Source organism: Lissotriton vulgaris, chromosome 6 (genome assembly GCF_964263255.1).
Source record: "Lissotriton vulgaris chromosome 6, aLisVul1.2, whole genome shotgun sequence".
Classification (NCBI taxonomy): domain Eukaryota; kingdom Metazoa; phylum Chordata; class Amphibia; order Caudata; family Salamandridae; genus Lissotriton; species Lissotriton vulgaris.
Window position 1 is genome coordinate 1,411,550,815 of NC_141694.1, and position 18,243 is coordinate 1,411,569,057.

The window sequence follows — 18,243 nt, forward strand, 5'->3', positions numbered from 1 at the left end:
AACTGAGAAAACAGTGGACAATCCAAGGAAATAGCCCTGTGTTTTGTCTTTAACTCTTTTAATTTTGGAGATTCAATTTGTTATTATGTATAAGAATTGTATTTATTTGTGTTTGCAATTCTCTTTGTGAACGATGGCTAACTATTTAAGTACCCCAGAAACGTTAGCAGACAATATTTTTACAACTAGGGAATTTCAATAATTCTACAACACCCAGAGGAGGTAGGAATTTATTTATCAAACTCGGGAGATTAGCGAAGAAAGAATCTAAAAAATGATGGGAGGTAATAACTCTGAAACACTATTTCAGAATTGGCAGAATCTCGAGGGGTGGGCGCATTAACATGTTTCTAGCTTTGTGAGACCTTGATACTCTCCTAGCTGAGAAATGGGAGAAAAAGCTAACAGCCACCTTTAATGATTTAATGCTAATGCTTATTGAGCATGCTGAAATTAAAATGGATTCCCTAAGGAAGGGAATTGAAGAAACTAAACGATTGTAGATTTGAAACTAGAAGAAGAAACCCGCAAGAACTATGACATTTTGGAAGGTATATTAGATCAATATCAAGAACAGATTAAAGAGAGGAACATTTCTAAGTTCCTAAGGGATGAGAGAGAGACAATAACTCAGGACTTCTGACTTTCTTGCGAGGGTCTTTCTGGGGAGCTCCTCTTTTAAAGTATTACACTATCTGATTTTTCCAGTATAGATTCTAGGTGTTCCACTAATGATACTGATTCACACTCTGAGAATGGAACTAACACTTTTTTATAAGAGTTGAAAAAACAGAGAGCTGCAGAAAACATGTGGACCAGGAAGAGAAATACAACCAAGACAAATCAATAAGATAGGAAAAAGGGGTGGTCAGAAGCAGACCTGGAGAAGTTAAGACAAACTCAGAGGTCCAAACTAGGTCTGTGACCAAGGAGGGAACGAAGCCCCCAAATCCACCTCAATAGTAAATCTATCCTCTAGAAAGCTTACGGATGAGGAAAACAGGGTACTTAATAAAGGTTTATCATTTGCACTAACAAGAAACGTTGACTATTTTTAATTAAAAGCAGACATCTCTAAATTCATTGGAATTTTAAAACTGAAGAAGTATTTCTGTAACAAACCAGATAGGCATACTTCAATTGTGACAGAACCCTCTATAACATCTGAGACATGACAGGATCTGTCAGATATCCACATGTTGATGAGTCTAGATGATTCTTCATCACCAGATATAGAGGAACTAGCCAAAGTACTAGACATTGAGGAACATGTTATTCATGATAGTGGGTTAATTAGAAAGTCTAGATTTACTCTGATTCTTCCCAAAGAGAATGCCATAGATGTCTTTTATGATTTGTTTTCTAAAGATTTTGACCAATTAAAAAAATGTACTTGTAAGAACAATCTAGTCAATAAAGAAGTTAAAGCCATGAATGACCTACATGAAGATTGTTCCATTAATATACGATAAGCTGACAAAGGTGTTATTATGGATTTCAGTAACTAATATGAGCAAGCAATTAAACAGCAGCATAATGTGTATAGTGATGTTCAGACTAAACATCAAGATTTGTTGCGCAAATTGTGAGATGATGGATTTTTGCTCAAGAGGACTTTAGGTATCTAGTGATAAATAATCCAACTACACCTATTAGGTAGTTTTTACTCAAAATTCATAAAGGAGGTAGAGCTCCACCCTGTAGACCCATTATATTGGGTTTTGGCTCGTGCACAGAAAGGATGTCAGAATGTATAGATATATTTTTGGCTCCGATAGTAACGCCACTTTCCTCTTACATAAGAGACACTAAAGAGCTGTTATGCAAGTTGTTAGAAATACAATGGGAACGTTCTTATCTACTGGTCCCTATGGGTGTTAAAAGTCTTTACATGATGATCTCTCACCATGACAGTATCAAAGCCTTAAGATATTTCTTCTCCAAATCAGCTAGTTATTATAGGCATGTACAGATGATCCTTAAGATGACCGTTTGCTTTGGGATATAACTATTTCCTATAACAATATGATTTTTATCATCAACTGTGAGGCACAGCCATGGGTGGAAGGTTTGCTCCCTTTGATGCCAGCATTTTTATGGGTTTATATTAGAGGACGCATGAATGGAATGAAAGGCTTCACGTATACCACAAGGCATTGGTTTGGTACAGATTCATTGATGATATTTTTTCAATATGGAATGGAACAGAGTTTGAGTTAAAGGAATATCTTGCCTTCTTGAATTCCAATACTCTGAATTTAGAATTGACAAGTCCAGCCCATCCAGCATAACTTTGTTAGACTTGGAACTGTATGTCAAAGATCAAGTCGTACACAGTAGATCCTTTCTCAAACCTACCTCTAGTAATACTGTTTTACATTTCTGCTCAGGCCATCCTTTCAAACATAAGGTGAATATTACCTAAGGAGAACTTTTAGGAGCGTACTACAGACTTACACGCACTAAAAACGGTGAACAAATTTCAACAACGGGGTTATCCCTCTAAAATAATGACCACTGCATTTAATAGAGCTAATGGGGTTAACAGGTCATCCCTGATACAGGACAAAACGTCTAAAGCTAAAAAATATATTTTTCTCTGTGTGGACAGATACGTTTCATGACCACGTTTTGTGCTGAAAATCAAAAGATGTTTAACATCTTATCTATAGTATCAACAATATTTGCTTGATGAGGGAATCCCCTCATACACTAAGAGCACCTTAGCGAGTGCGACACTTAGTCGTTCACACTCACTTAAATATAATTTTAACTATTGCACACACTATCTTGGTCCTGAGGGAAGCAAGCATAATTAAGGCACTGGCTGAAACATGTCGACCTACACTGGACGTAGGTGGTCTTAACTCCACCGCCATAACGTCCCACTGCCTTGTTTTTAACCGCCCACAGAGACTCAGTCATTAAAATGTAATTTACCCTCGGGTACTGGGATCACCCTAGGCCGTTTTAACTTTCACATCTTCACTCACCACACTGCACTCTCAGTAACATACCTGCTCCGCTGTAATCAGGCGTCGTAGCACACCTGGGACACGCTAGGTGTCACTGGGTGGGCCCGATAATGAAGCATGCCACCAACTAGGTTGGTGGGTGAGGGCTTCATGAACACCTACTAGGTGCCTGCTGAGATAATACAGTCTAGAGTCCTATACAGGTCACTATTGACTAGTCGTTGTTGATACTATTTATAAACCCTGGGGATTTGGACTAGCTAGTTAGTCCTCTCTCTCCTTCTTGATATACGCATAACATCTTATTTAAACATTGAAATGTCTTGAAGATTGATAAGAAACTGAGTGTGATTATAGGTGATCGTCCCTTGATTACTTTTAGAAGGGCTAATACTTTAAAGAATATTTTGAGTCCTGGTGAGGCCACTCAATATATTGAGGTGAAACCAAAAACTTGGTTAAGTAATAAAGCTGTAGGATGTTGCAGATGTATTTGCTGTAAACATGTTAAAAATTAAACTGATGTTTCCTAACTATGACCAGTCTAAAATGTTCAATATTAAGATCTTTATGAATTGTAACACTACTTATTGTATTTACATAGTGACTTATATCTGTTCCTTACAGTACGATTGCTCAGCTATCCAATCGCCTAAAGAAAGGTGGAAGGAACATCTCAATGCCATACAAAACTATGACATCAAATCACCTATAGCGATGCCATCAGGGATAAACACAAACACATTAACCTCAGTCAAATCTCCTTGACAGGTAATGATCATATATCCAAACATCACGGAGGAGGAGACAGGGAACTCAAACTGAGACGTACACAAACTTGGTGGATTAATGAACAGTGACCGTTGGTTTGAATATTAATCAAGAACTGTACTACTCTCTGATTTAATTACTTTCAGTAATACTGGAAATCTGGTTGTCAGTGCTAGAGGATTCATGTTATGGAATTACACTCTACTCAATACAACATAAATACACTCCACATAATACCAGTCAGTGCCATATAATTACACACCACATACTTACCTTCTACTCAATGCTACATAAATACACTCCACACAATACCACTCAGTGCCACATAATATTATGCTTTATAATTACACTGCACTCAATACAACATACATCCCAAATAATACCACTCAATGCCACATAATTACACACCACATAATTGCACTCTATTGAATACAACACACACTCCCCATAATCCCACTCAGTGCCACATAATTACACGCCACATAATTACACACTACTCAATGCAACATACACTCCATAAAATACCACTCAGTGCCATATAATTACACACCACATACTTACCCTCTACTTAATGCTACATAAATACACTCCACATAATACCACTCAGTGCCACATAATTACACGTCACATAATTACACTACATTCAATGCAACATAAATACACTCCACACAATACCACTCAGTGCCACATAATATTATGCTTTATAATTACACTGCACTCAATGCAACATACACCCCAAATAATACTACTCAGTGCCACATAATTACATGCCACATAATCACACACTACTCAATGCAACATACATACACTGCAAAAGGAGCAAACTTTCAGATAAACACCCTGAGAAAACTAAAACCCTTTCTCCCAGAAAAGGACTTTAAACTGGCAGTCCAAGCACTAGTACTTCCCAGACTAGAATACGGTAGTGCAACGCTTTGTGGACTTCCGAGATCGACAACTGCCCCGCTAAGAGCTTCACTTAACTCAGCGGCCAGACTCATCACAGGTTCTAAAAGACATTGCAACATTTCCCCCAACTTCAAAACGCTCAACTGGCTACCCTTCGAAGCAAGAATCCAACAAAAAATCGCTTGCATGACTCACCTGGCCCAGAAACTGGAGCTCTTGTGTGGAAACAGATCCCCTAGGAGTGCCACCAACCTTCTATTGAAGCCTCAAAGATTTGCTAAGAAGAAAACATATAATCGCACCTTTTCTGGAATTGCTCCAAGGATTTGGAATGCACTACCCCCAGAAACCAGACTCGACCTATCATCTGCATCCTTCAAAAAAGAAGTTAAATCTCTTCTCATGATGAAATTCATGTGAACAGTATTTCGGATTCCTGAAACATTCCAGCTGTAACATATGTCTTTACCTCGATATAATATGTTTCTTTTGTACAATGTTTCTTTTGTCTAACTACCTCACTTGTGAAGCGCTCTGATACCCACAAGGGTCTTGTTCGCACTATACAACACCTTTAAAATAAAATAAAATAAATACTCAATGCAACATAAATACACTCCACATAATACCACTCAGTGTGACAGTTACACGCCACATAATTACACTCTACTCAGTACAACAAATACACCCCACATACCACTCAGTACCACATAATTACAAGCACTAGACAAAAAAGTTTCCTTTCTGTGTACTCAGTTCAATATATTCAAATAACAGAATTCAATAACATCCCTACTTATAATGAACCATTCATATAATGTAGCCACACACGTAGATATATGTACTAATCTTGATTTTTATTTTATAAAAACATGATTAAAAATACTCTTTTTTTAAGAGTCAATTAAAAACACAGTTACCAATGGTGTTTGTACTAGTGCAATCTTTTGTATACATTGGTCAATAAACACAATACATTCCTTATACACAATATACAATCAATACAACAATAAAAAGTCCTTATGTTGATGCGTTTCGGTGTCTCTTTATGTATAAAACACCTTCAGGACAGAACAGATTAAAACATCAATTTATTTGTTATTGAATTCTGTTATTTGAATATATTGAACTGAGTACACAGAAAGGAAACTTTTTTGTCTAGTGCTTGCATTACCCGGTCCTTTCTGGGTGTTTTTGGGAAACTCTCTCTTTTTTGAGACCACATAATTACAAGCCACATAATTATACTCTACTCAATGCAACATGAATACACTCCTCATATTACCACTCAGTGCCACATAATTACATGCCACGTAATAACACTCTACTCATTGCAACATAAATACATTCCATATAATACCACTCAGTGCCACATAATTACATGCCACATATTGACACTACTCAATGCAACATAAATACACTCCACAAAATACCACTCAGTGCGACATAGTTACACACCATATAATTACACTCAATACAACATAAATACATAAATACACTCCACATACCACTCAGTACCACATAACTACACGCCAGATGATTACACTCTACTCTATGCAACATAAATACACTCCACAAAATACCACTCAATGCAACATAAATACACTCCACATAAATTTACTCTATACCACATACCACCAATCAACATAAATGCACTCCACACCATGACACAATTTCACTAAACATAATTTCACTCAACACCACATTTCCAGGCCACACAATCCAACGCCACAAATTTCCAATACACACCAACATAATTACACACCAAACAACATATTTCAACTCCACAACTCCACAACGTACCTCCAATCCACTCCATATAGTGTCATCACCTGAGCACCAAACATCATTCACCACCACCATATTGCATCAGCGCACCACCTAAGCATCAAGTCAGTCTGACCTTGGAATCTGGCATCTGTTGATTCTCTCCTCGTATCCGTCCGCAACTTGTGATCTAATTATATTACTGTTTTCCAACCTCCACTCCCCCGTTATTCATGTCCCACTCCCCCATAGCAATGTTTTTTATAACAAACAAGCATGAGAACAGGCAGGAAGAAGTGGCCAGCAGTGCAAGTAGAAAAAAACTAGAAGACATTTTTTATGTTGAAATCTTTTTTTAACCAGGTTTTCAGATGTATATACTGACGTCTTCGTTTGTATAAAGGTAACAAAGATGCTTAACACATTTTATTATAACTTTTTAACATAATGCACAGCAGCCACAATGCTCTACAACATAGCCAAACGTTTTAGCTAAACACATAAGGTCTTAAAGGCGAGGCCTATTGGCTATGCCAATGCTTGTTTTTACAGCTATGGAAAAAAGTTTCTCTTTCTCACGCTTTTCTGGGTACAGTGAACTTGACATCTCTGCCACGCGAGCTAAACCGCTGTCATTCAGAGATTCTTCAATACTCTTTGTTGCAGGGTGGAGAGAGACTCTGGGGTCGTGGAGCGAGAAGGGCCTCGGGTGGGCTCGGCAGGGTGAGTAAAGAAGTGCATGAAAGCAAAGGGATGAATGAGTAAACATCTGAGCAGTGCTCTTTTTGAACGAGAGTACTTCTACGCGCTGTAAATGGATCATTTCAATGAGAAGAAAGGAATCATTTTATTTTATTTTACATTTATTTCTATTATATAACAAGCTGCCTTGGGGCTGGGGTCTGTTGTGGGCACTGAAGATAACAGAAGACAGGGAAGGCGCGGTCAACGCACACATCACGTTCTTTTGTAAACATACATTTTGTGAGGCGCTAAGGAAGACTGGGGGTTCGCCTGTTTGTAACCGCCCCCAAAAATGGCAGGTAATGTAATTGTAGGACAGCAGAGGGAATGTACAAGTAAGCATTGAAGTCAGTCTCCGAGTTTACTTTGGCTAAAGAATCCACCACACGGGTCTCGTCTCCTACTGCTGGACTGTTTACTGGACAAGGAGGGCTCGGAAGTGACTAGTCCCTTCTGTGAATTCAGTTTGTTGCTCCTTTTAGCTTTTATATGTCAGGTTACACCATTGACACAAGAATGGAAAACACAAGACGGATCAACAATAGTAATACTTACTAATAACAAAAATAACAGCAACAATGCATAGAGAGCCCCTCCCACATCCTTTCAGCTGTGAAGAACCACATACAAGCTTAAAGGCTAATTTCTACTAGTGTCTCTGTGAAAGCAAGGACGCTCAGTGGGTTCAGACCCAACAGAAACCGCCAGGTACAGGGTACGAATACCTTCCAAGAGCAACCGCATTCCTTTAAAGGGCGATAAAATGAGTGCCACAAAGATGGGTTCGCATGGTATGAAGAGTGCCACCCGCAGTCCTGACTGTGCTTCTGGGACTGCACCATGTATGTACATTGGAGAACAAGCATTTGCAATGCAATAGGTTTCTTTTTTACACTAGTTTCAGCTATTGGCCGTGTAAATCACAATAATGTGTATTTATGTGTTGGTTTATAAAATGTAAATAAAAGGCATTGTCATTTACAATGCCAATAGCTTATACTCGCGTAAAGGCGAGACCTATTGCATTGCAAATGCTTGTTTAAAAAGCTGCTTTGAACTGTCTTTAAATCTGCAGGAAGCAAGGGCAGGCTAAGCTGTTGCCCCTCGTTTCAAACATACAGACCATTAAAAGCGTCAAAGCTCGGGATGGTGGTGAAGGGGGAGGAGCCCTAACAATAAGACACCAGAGTGCAGATTTTACTTTTCTTGCATTGGAAAGTCCAAATCAATCACAGGGAGGAGTCAAGATGGCGGGCTGACACCGCCGAGTGGAGGCTGCTTCATGGAGCTGCTCTGCCAAGGACCTGCTTAACCTGCTTAACCTAGTAAAAACTCACATATCATACCTAAATCGGCTGATTTTGAAAGCCGCTACGGAAAGGAAGAAAAAGAGAGAACACAGAGGGTGCGCCGACGCACACGGCAAACGATAGCAGACATCAAATTTCAGAGGCTAAAGTACAAGACTTACCGCTTGCAGACTCGGCTTTGGTTTTGCTCCGCTATCCTGCTCGCTCTGTTCCCGGATACAATAGAATCAATGCTACGGGTCCTGCTACACTATAGCGGGGGTCTGCTCCGCTCCTGGAGATACACGGGGATCAGCCTCGCTCGCACGCCAGCAGGGCTGGTCGGTGGGGCGTGTTCCGGACCCTGCCTGTCTCCCTTGCAGCTGGGCGCTCACCTGACGATACGCCCAATTACACGGAAGCCGAGGTGTTGGAGACCAGAGGAGCCGGAGGCACCGAAAGAGCTGATGTCATCGAGGCAGACGAGATCTACAAGGAGCCGGAAGATTTGTCAGACAGGGAGACAAGGAAACACAGGTACGATGGCGGCAGCAGTGGTAGCGGTAGCGATGGCTTCAGGCACTAATAACGAGGTTCAACTGGAGCATGCTACAAAACCAAACCTAGACACTAGTAATATCAATAGTGGGAAAAACAAAATTACTAAATCAAAGTCCAATGATACAAGTGCTGCAATTCTGGGTTCTGATACGAAATGTGCTCAGATTAACAAGGGAGGAACATGTATGGAACCCAAGCCTGGGCCTGAACTAACAACAGAGTCAAAGCCAAAAGGAAAAACAAATAATAAAGAAGAAGACTCTAATGTGAACGATGTTCTGCTCGTTAACAATGTAGTCCCCGTGGTAAAAGCTGTGGAGAAGACTGTGGATAAAGCTGAGATAAAGAGTGGAAGCAAAGGTTAGGATAAGCTTCCTAGAGCCAATATAGATACAGATAGACTCGTTTTGGAAAACCAGACGGAGACTAGGGATACCACACCGCGAGAAAATAAAAGGGATTTGGGGAAAACTGCTGAAGCAGGAAAAATACAAGATATAGTGCAAAAACAAAAGGCGGACATTGTTGAACTAAACACAAACACCGAACTACATACTAACAAAAGCAGAATGAAGGGGAAAAAAGCTGGAGATGGCCTAATTCAAGAATCTACGGAAATATCAGATGAAGATTCCAATTTAGAATATGAGGAACTAACGGAAGAAGAGGAAATCGATGAAACACCCAAAACTTTGTCTAACAAAACAACTGGATCAAGGAAAACTAAAATGAAGGCTAAAACCAAGCAAAAAAATCTGACCTTCAAGGCAGTTAATAAAGAACTGCCCGGAAACAGGAAAAGTCGCCTAATTGATGATAGCCCTCTGAGAAGATGGATTGAAGCAAAGGGTGGCGTCAAGAACATGGCTTTAAGACTTTCCGGTGCCAGCCCTGAAGATGTGCACAACATTCAGGGGGGTAATAAAATTAATCTTACAGACTCCATAATAGACTCTATTAAAGATACATCACCTATAAATCAAGAAATAACAATTCATTCAGCCGCAACTAGCGCTGAGGTAAATAGCGGGCTCAGAGAAGAGGTCTCCTCAACAATCACTCCTACTCCTACTCTTACACTCAACGTCGAGGACAATGAATTTGTAGACCATGATCTTGAAATAATAGCCCATAACCCCGATCGGCTAAGTGAAGACACGGAATGTATAATATCAAGCCTAAGAAAAACACAAACTTTACCAGCCGGGAACTCTGTGGATAACCCAGGAGACAAACTCGAACTATTAGATATGGCGACCGAAGAATCAAATATGAATACTCGCTCATTGGAAATTAGGCATGAGTTGGTAAATAAAACAAATGTGGACGCCCCCTTTTCAATATCATCGGTAGGTCACACATCCTCACAAGAACATCAGCCATTGACATCACAGGACTCCTCTAACTACTCAAACTCAACATCAACAAGTATATCAATGGAATCAATTATGCAGACTCTTTTAGAGCAAAGAGCGGTGATTCAATAGCAATATTTGCAGTTAAGAGAAGATAACACCAAGCTACAAGAAAGTATGAGAGGTATCTGCCAAGGCCTGGGTGGAGTAACAAAGGATATAGAGGACATAAAACAATGAATTGTAGAAGTGGAAGAAGATGTCAATAAGACTAACTCAACAGTTAAACAATATACATCAAGAGTTTCCAAATTAGAAGCTAAAGTCGAGGATTTGGAAAATCGGGCACGGAGGCAAAACCTCAGAATATTTGGAATACCAGAAGGAATGGAGGGGGCCCACCCGAGAGCGTTCATGGTGAAACTATTTCAAAGAGCCTTCACTGACCTCGCCGATTGGGACTGGGATTCCCAGCTACAGAGAGTACATAGACTGCCTTTGATTCAAAAAAGCAAAAACAGTACATTTCCTAGACCATTCTTGATATATTTTGGGAACTTCCTTTTGAGGCAAGCCGTCTCATTCAAGGCCAGGCCTAATAATCCTGTAACTGTTGACAACCTTACTTTTTTTGTGAAATCCGATCTAAGTAAAGGCACAATGGACAGACGTTGGGAGCTTCGAAAGATGATAGACGCTTTCAAGAACCTAGGATGTATGGCCTATCTCCAAGAACCTGCTCGTCTTAAGGTAATACGCAATGGACAAGTGGTTTTCTTTACTGATCTTTCAGCGGCAGAACAAGCTCTTGAAAAAATTTCTTTAGAAAATGAAAAACAAAAACAAAAAGAAGATAACTGAGCTAAAAAAAACTGGAACTTAAACATTAATGACACTATTCAGCTTTTTTCCTTTGAGTCCACTTTGCTGATTTAATACTTAAATAAGCTATTTTTTTTTACGAGAATATTCCATTTCACTACCACTAATTCCTTTTAAATGTGGGCTCATTTCATTTTCATTTTCTAGGTGTGATCAAATATAGATATATATATAAGATGTGGCAGGGGCAGTCTCTCATGTAGGCACCTTCACTACGCTGCCCTCACAGCGGCAGCAGAAGATAGAGGGGTGCTCCCCCCTAAGGGATGCGAGGGTGGGGGGGGGTCATGCAAGGGAGGGGGTGGCAAAAGGTGGTGGGGGGGTGAAAAAATGTGGAAAAAATTGATTGCAAGATTCGACTATGTGTTAAAGACCATTAGAAAATTCGTAGCTAATAGAAAGAAGGTAATGACAGAGGGGAATCATATACACAGGAGAAATACTGCGCTATTAAAATGCTAAAATTAAGAATATTATGTTGGAATGTAGATGGCCTAAATAGTAAAAATAAAAGGAACCTAGTACAAGAAGAGATTAAAATGTATAATCCCAATATAGTATTGGTTTCAGAAACTCATATTAAATATCAAGATCGAAAGCTATTATCGCAGTTGGGATATCAACTGGTTGTATGCTCTACTTTAAATGAGACCATTAGGGGGGTAGCTATTTTAAAACAAAGAGGAGCTCGATTTGATACAATTAAAACTGCCTCGGACGCTCGGGGCAGGTGGGCAATAGCACAGATGCAAGGTGACAACAAGAAATTTGTACTATGCGTAGTATATGGACCGAATATTGATGATCCCAAAGTCTTTGAAGAGTTGAGTTTAGAAGTACTTGAATGGGAGGGAGAAAATATTATTGCTGGGGATTTCAATTGTGTCATTGATTATAAAGTAGACTCAACTGGGCAAAGTAACTATAAAAGAATGCATAAAGTTAGAGCAGCAATTCTAAAATTAGCAAGATTAAACAATGTGAGAGATGTATGGCGGTCAAAACATCCTTTGATAGCAGGCTTTACTCTGCGCCACATAGATCTTGCTCTAGAATAGATATGGGCCTCGGATCAAACAATAGATTATTGCGAAATTGAAATTTGCTCAAAAATCACTTCTGACCATAATCCCCTGCTATTTGAACTTGTAATAAAAGACCAAAAAAAAGAACCACGAAATTTCACATTCCCAAGATACTTACTGGTTGACACAAGATTCATAACACTACTAAATAAACATATACAAGAGTTTATCTCAATAAACATCAACTCTGCTAGCATTAACATTGTATGGGATACATGCAAATGTAGCATTAGGGGGTTTGCTCAACAATATATAATCAGGTTAAACGCAGAGAGTCGTAAAGACAACAAAAAATTGACCTCTATTATACTAGATACGGAACTACAACTTGCTGATGCAACACGACACTCAAAAAGCAATATCGAGAAGATCAGATTAAAGTTAGCTGAATTACAAGCAGGACTAAAAAAAATTCTGAGAGAAAGATATAGTGCAAAAATACACAAGTACAAACTTGATCAATATGAAGGTGGTGACCGTATTGGCAAAATACTAGCTTTTAAAACTGCGGAGAGAAAAGCCAAAACTAAAATTAAGGAAATAATAGGAACAGATTTAAACACTTATGAACAAGCTGATCAAATATTGAATCAATTTGTTAAATTCTACCAAAAACTTTATACACCGGAAATTACACCATCTAAAATAACAATAACACAATATCTTAACAAATACTTAACATCACATAGGGCGCTAAATATAGAAGTACTCCAACAACTAAACTCAAAAATAACATCAGCCGAAATAAAACGCGCAATCGATAATCTACCTTTAGGGAAGGCGGTTGGAGAAGATTGTCTGCCTTTGGAAATATATAAACATTGCGCCCAGGAACTGCTACCGTTATTAGAAAACGTGATAAATTCAATTCTTATATCCAAACAAGCACCAACATCTTGGAAAATTGCTAAAATAATTTTTTTTTTGAAAAAGGAAAAACCTGAAAAAGAGTGCGGATCATACCGCCCGATCTCTTTGCTCAATTCAGATGTAAAAATCTTTTCTAAAATTCTTGCCAATCGCTTAGCCCCTATCATGCCAGATATGGTTAATTTACAACAGCATGGCTTTGTAACGGGTAGAGACACCACTGCACATGTAAATACGTCAATTACAGCTTTTGATGTAGCAGAAACTACCCACACCCCGCTCGGTATGATTATGTTAGATGCGGAAAAGGCATTTGACCGAGTGGGGTGGGAATATTTGTGGGAAGTACTAAAGAAAATGGGAATATCTGGGTCATACTTAGATCGGGTAAGCTCACTATACGATGAACCACTGGCCATGATAAGCTACGGAGGTAAAGATTCAGCCAACTTTAAGATAGGAAGAGGTACAAGACAAGGTTGTCCACTTTCCCCATTACTTTTTGCTCTTTCTTTAGAACCCTTTTTAAATGCATTAAATGATCAAGCTAATATTATCCCAGTCAACCATGGGGGCAAAGTCCTAAAACTAACTGCTTTTGCTGATGATATTGCTATATACACAACAGATATCAATAAAGCTATGCCAGAGATCATTAACGAAGCCCAAAATTATGGTAAAATTTCCGGGTATAAACTCAATGTGAGTAAAACTCAAATTATAGTCAACTATACCACTGATGCACATATCTTTGACACTTGCCAAGATGCTGTATATTTAGAAATTAAATTAGCAGCCAAATTGGGAAAGATTTTGGAAATGAACTATGAAGCATTTCTAAAGGAAACTACCATAAGTCTCAAAAAATGGCATAAAATCCCTCTTAGTCTACTAGGACGACTTAATTTGATAAAAATGAAAATACTACCTAAACTACTTTACTTGTTTAGAGCTATACTACTTCAACCGAATAAACTTTTCTTTAAAAAGTTAGATGGTATATGTAGCAGCTTTATTTGGGGGTATAAAAAAGCACGAAGGGCCATAAAATTTTTGAAACTGCCAATATCTAAAGGGGGACTTGCTTTTCCGGACTTTCATCTCTATTTTCTAGCCACTTTTTTTTGTCGAATAAGGAGTTTATTAAAAAATGAGACATCTTTATTTTTTCACCAATATATGTTAGGTTCTGACTGTAATCAATTCCTACTTCGCGTACACGACCCGAACTATTTTAAGCGGGTCAAATTCAAGACTGCAAAACACATTATAAAAATTTGGGACAAAATTCTGCATATTAGCAAAAGTTCATTCTATAATGCCGAACTTAGACTATGGAACAATCCAGGTCTCCCGGATATTTTCTCGGATGGGACAGGAAATCACTGGGTCAGACACGAAATAATCACACTAGGAGATCTGTATGGATCAAATGGGTTGCTAGACTTTGAAAACCTGAAAATAACAAACGGCATAACGAATGATATGCACTTTAAATATAGACAATTGAGAGACTTCTTTTATAACAAAATGAAAATAACGGAAGTTACTCAGTCGGATATCTTAGAGTGTATTTACTCTGATAAAATAAAATCATTAATAAAATTGGGGTACCAACACTTAATTAAGGACAACTGTGAGAATACGACCAAAATTGCATCAAACTGGTCTCGAAGACTAAATTTGTATATAAATTCAACACAGATTGGAAATGCATTAACACACTTAAATGATATAGTACATTCCTCTAATCTTAGATTGCAATCATATAGGACAATTACAGAGCTCTGCTATACACCACAAAGAATATCCACATGGACGCAGGGGAACTCTACATCAGATAAATCTAAATGTACAAAATGTAATCTATATGCTGCTGGAATCGAACATATGCTATTTTCCTGTCCTGCACTTTCTATTTATTGGAATGGAATAACGGAATCCTTAAAAACCAATCAGATAATAACCCGGGCACTTTCTGCACACTTTGTTTTACTTGATATCCAAGAAACTAATTGTCTCAATAAGGATCTTATTACTATCCTGTTTGCATGCGCAAGCTTAGTTATAGCCAGGACATGGATTTCTAAGGATCCTCCAAACGTAGCAGAATGGCGTGCTTTGGTTAGCGAAGTAAGAACTATGGAACTCACAATTAGCTAAACATAGAGGCCCAAAAGCCTTTACTAGAAAAGAAAGGATTTGGAAACAATTCTTTGAAGTATAAAGAATGGGGATTTCTAGTTAAAGTAGATTACGTGTTTTTTCTAAATTTTTCTTTCTTAGCCACTTAATAAGTATTAAATTGTCTTTATATTCTTTCTTTCCTCTCTGTTACCCTTGCTGATTACTCTAAAATGTAAAACAAAGTTAATACTATGTCAATTTATTATTATAGGATTTGTGTATTTGAATCATTATGTTGTATGTCTTATCTTGCAATAATAAAAAAAGTTTAAAAAAAAAAAGGAAAGTCCAAATCAATCAATTCTCTGCCTTTTGGTTTCAGTAGAGGACTGTGCATGGGCAGCATACATTGCCTGCTGTATCAGAACCAGTTTAGGGTAGTTCTCTTTCCAGTCACCTTCTGAGGCTGCCCCCCGACAGAGGCTTTGTGTAAACCGATGCTTCTCACAGCAGAGAGTACAGAGACTGCAGGAGAACCCACAACATGTTATGTTATGTTATGTTATGTTATGTTATATTTACTTATATAGCGCACAGCTGCCCCAGCTAAGGGGCGTCCCGGCGCTTTTCCAGAGAGACCGGAGAGTCCGGCACAACAGATGTTACAGTGAAGAAATAACATAACAGAGTAGTCTAGCAGAAAAGGTGGGTTTTAATGGCCTTTCTGAAAGTCAAGAGGTCATTCAGACCACATATCTGGGGTGGTAGGGTATTCCAAAGTTTTGCCGAGATATATCGGAAGGAGTGCCCTCCCATCCGGGCTCGTCTTATTCAGGAGACCACTGCCAGATTCTGGCCTTCTGATCGTAGGGTTCGCCGAGGGGTGTACTTAGTCAGGAAGGCCTTCAAAAGAAGAGAGTTTCCCAAAAAACAGAAAGGACTGGGAAATTTACAATGACAAAAACAAGATTCCTTTCTGTGTTATTCAGTCCCTTTGTGACCTATAGGCCTACACACAGATACCCGCTAATCATACTTCGTAGTGACACAGATTATTGATCTTACAAGACACTGGAATTACTTATATCTCTCAAATTTGTATTTTTATATATAAAATTATTTGTGGTGGTTAAAATACATTCATACATATTTAGCAAAACATGTTACATTTATATTCTCATGTCAGTGCTTTTCGTTTCCTATACAATTCATTTGCAATACAAGAATTTGAGATAATCCTTCAGTAATGAATTTTTTTTTTTTTTTTTTAAACCTTTATTGCACATTGTATAGTACACAGCGGAAAGCCTACAACCCATTGGGCCGGCCGCTAACAAAATTTTTGATTCAAAATGCAGCATTTTAAAATAGACATTAAACCATCAGTCTCTGCATAAATCCAAATAAGGTCGCTGCGAAAGAAAAGTGCATCCCAAATATCTGTATCGACGCTGGATTAGGTTTTTGCTTTTACTTTTTTTGAAAACAACTTTCAACTGCAAACATTAGGAATAGTATTACGATCTTGCATGAATCAACACAGTCTGAGTTACAAGTACCTCTTGGGAGAGGCCTACTCTAGTCTCATACCCAGTATCTCGATCGCTCTCCACCAATCGTACCCTTACATCCACCCCCTGCCTCCCACGTAACAATTCAAATAGGAGATCCCGTACAGTATCCTTGGCTTCTCTTCTCCTCACATATCCCACTTAGCTTTACCCCTCATCCTCTTCCTCTTCCTCGTCGGAGACATCTTGATCATCTTCCAGCAAGGGATCACAAATTTCCCCCCTGTACACATTCCATTTCGTCCAAACCTTATTCCACTTCCCTGGGCAGGCCCGGTTAGAATATACTGCCCTCTCGGTTGCCATCACCCTGTCCATATTTAGATACCATTGTGACTTGGTCGGCATTTCTGCCGCACCCCAGCGCTGTGCGATGTCTCGTTTTGCCACCATTAATCCTACCGTGACCCAGAGCTGTTCATATCTGGAGAGGTCAGTAGGCTCCCATATGTTTAACAAGCACCTCCGTGGGTCAGGCAACAGCGACTAGTCCAATGTTTGCGAGATTGTGCGGAGTACCTGTTTCCAGTATTCCTGAATCTTGGGGCATTCCCATATGGTATGAAAAAATGTTCCTTCCTCCCCACACCCACGAAGGCAGTAAGGATGTGGTATCTTATGGATGCGGTGTAACATGGTCCTAGTATAGTAAACCCTGTGTAGTATCTTGAGTTGTACTAGCCGCAATCGGGCCGAGATGCCCACTTCCTTAGGGGACCCAAGCGCCTCATTCCACTCATGTTCGTCCATTTCGCTAGTGTCACCCTCCCACTTCGCCTTCAACAGGAGTGTCGGATCTGGGAAGTTATTGAGCAGTTTGCGATATGTGAGTGATGTTGCCCTTTCCATCATACAATCAGTGAGGAGGCGGTCTTCCAATGGCGAGGACTCGGGCAGCGTTGTGTCGGGGGGCAGGGCTGAAAGCAGGGCATGTTGTATTTGGATGTACCTGTAAAGTTCCCTGTCCTCAAGGTCGTATAATTCTTTTAGCCGGTTAAAGGGTATCACCCCGTTCCTCTCCCAGAGATCACCCACCGTGGAAATTCCTATAGTGTCCCAGTGTGTAAAACCCTTGCTGTTCCTCATGTTGCCCAACACCCGAGAATCCCACAGCGGGGTCATTTTGGTGATCTTCCCTTTCCAACCCAGCGCTGCTGTTGCTGTATGCCACAACTGTACTGTCAGTCTAGTGGGCCCCAGTAAGGCACGAACTTTACGGTGATCATATAATGGACCCAACAGGCTATTCGTGCCCAATTGTGCCCTGTCAGACTGGAACGCTGGCTCGGCTTGAGGTGCGTGAATCCACTGGTTGATTGGCTTAAGGTGTGCTGCCC